Raw genomic sequence first — 2,500 nt, 5'->3', positions numbered from 1 at the left:
AAAATTGCCATGGTAACATCTCTTGTATCTCGATCAGAGCCAAGATGGCGTCTAGATTTAAGACAGTGACCATTGAAGAAGTTACGAAATTAAAAGAAGCGGCAGAAATTAAATTTAAATACGTGAAAGAGCACAATTAACTGGGTGAGAGTTTTTGAGAAGTGGTGTGACGAAAATAGCCTTGAGAAAAACCTGGAGATGATTCTTCCCGAGCAGTTGGATAAAGTACTCGACCGCTTTTATAATTACGGTTGTGAGCGTAATTTGTAACCCACGACATTCAGAGGTAATCAAATGGTTTTCTCGTAGAATTAGGAAATAATTTCACTTGCGTTTTGTCAAAATTCTGATAATTTCCCTCGCCTAAAGGCTCGGGAAATTATCAGAATTTTGACAAAACGTGCTTGAAATTATTTCCTAATTTCACTCGTCGCCATTTGATTACACATACAAATATTAACCCTCCAATAGAAATACTGTATCAGCCTTTTCCAGCGGATTTTGTTTGAGAACTTGGAATGGACATTTTTGCCTCTATCAACTAATTTATTTTAGACAAGTGAAGTTTTCATGACAGACACTAAGCTCACGATGTATTTGTACAGAATTCCAGAGCCTATCAAGAGCTGGAATTCGAGAACTCTTACTTCTATCGTAAGTTCTGTAAAATCAAGGTTTCTTCTACTTAACGACGAGAAAACTGAAGGAAAGGAAAAGACACGTGAGGCTATAATGCCATAAAGCCTATTTTTGTTGATATTTATTAAAAGATGTATTGGATAAAAGGTGCCGTCTTGCGTAAGAAGTGGTAATTAAGGTAATTCCATCAAAGCTATTGTCTTTAATTAATATTATCCTGCTTGTTCTTCGTGGAAATGCAGATTCAAAAGGGGAAAGCCAACGCTTGTGGTGTTTAACAAGAATCCGCCCCCGGACCAGAATAATTGACTGACCAAGAAGAACTTTATCACTTGGGATGAAACTTAAATATCAGACCTGACAAATGTAAAGCTATAACATAGCTACTCCCAGTCACTTACCTGTGTGATTGATACAGTGCAAAATCAATGAGAAAAGAATTCTTAACAGCAAACACTTGCCTACAAGGAAAGGCATCTCAATGAGAGCGAGGGAGTTTTATCCAACTCTATCGGCTAAGACAGCGGCAACGATAATATTCCGGGGAGCCGCGGAAGTGTCTCTTTTAATTCAAAGGTAATGAAGCGAATATAATTTAAACGTCATGGAATGTCTGGTTTGTTGAGGAGCAGGTTATTTCCTGATTGTATTTTTATCCTCCTATTTCTTTATAATCCTGGAGACAACATTAGGGCTTCTCTTTCACCCAAAACTGTCCGTTTTAGAGTAAGACCATGTACAAACAAGAAACTGCAGAAGAAGCAAAAATGGCAGGAATTTGTATTATTAACATGCGACGATTGATCGAGATTTCAGAGTTTTCAAGATTCTATTTTTTTATAGAGAACTTTTGGTATGGTGGTGTAAAATAGAGAAAAATTAAACAATGTTGCAGAATTCTTCTTAATTTTTTCGACTGTCACACCTGCACTCAATGAAAGCTCGCCAAACTTTACGACTTTTCGACTTTGCGATATTTTGCTTCGATTAGTTTCCGTCTAAATATTTGAAGGAAAGCAAAAATGGCATTTAAAGGGGGTTACCCAAAACAAATATTGATGCAAAAGTATATAAATATTGATTCACAGTTTTTAGGAAGAGCTGAAAGGAAGTTTTCAGGACAGTCGATCGAGAATACAATATTTCGCCATCAGGAACAAAATTTACGACATGAAAACAACATTAATTTTGAATCGCGAATATGAAAAGTTTCCATCAGAGAAAACCATTTGGGTAGATTTTTACTACGTACAATTTTACTGTACTTTTAGCCTTTTAGCTGCACAAGTAAATTGCAAAATCGAAAGTGACATCGAATTCAGCGGGCGCCGTGATCAAGTTACCGCGGCGTGTTTACCCGCGAAACAGTGAAGCATCTGTGTCAAATGTTGGCACGATACCGAGTTTTTGTTTTTGTTAGTATTCGTTTTCTTTCAAGTGTTATAAAGTTTGACAAGAAATTTGCGAATTCAACACAAAGATCACAATCGCCCAACTCTTGAGGTTGACCATTGTTTCTGCAAAGTCAAAAATTTACTCTCCAAGACGAGGTTATTTATCACCAGGTAATTCCATCGTTTTGAAAATAGCAGCTACTTTATTGTTCATCAGCGTCACCTTTTTTTTTGCAGATATTGGGGGTTATTTTGTTGAAACTCAGGCACGCTTCCAACAGACCTGTTTATTTTCGTGACTTATGGGCTGCTTACACTGACTACCACAAATTCCTCCCTTATCACATTTTAGCCCACGTATGCAAATTTGTTAAGCTCGAAAATTGCACATGTTAAATTCTCAAAGGCTGGAAATCTCAGAAAAAACCTTTTCCAGCGAGAAATTTATCGAAACAAACAACACATTT

This window comes from Montipora foliosa, chromosome 9, assembly GCF_036669935.1.
Source record: "Montipora foliosa isolate CH-2021 chromosome 9, ASM3666993v2, whole genome shotgun sequence".
NCBI lineage: Eukaryota > Metazoa > Cnidaria > Anthozoa > Scleractinia > Acroporidae > Montipora > Montipora foliosa.
The sequence above is the reverse complement of the archived record's forward strand: the minus strand, read 5'-3'. Positions refer to the sequence as shown.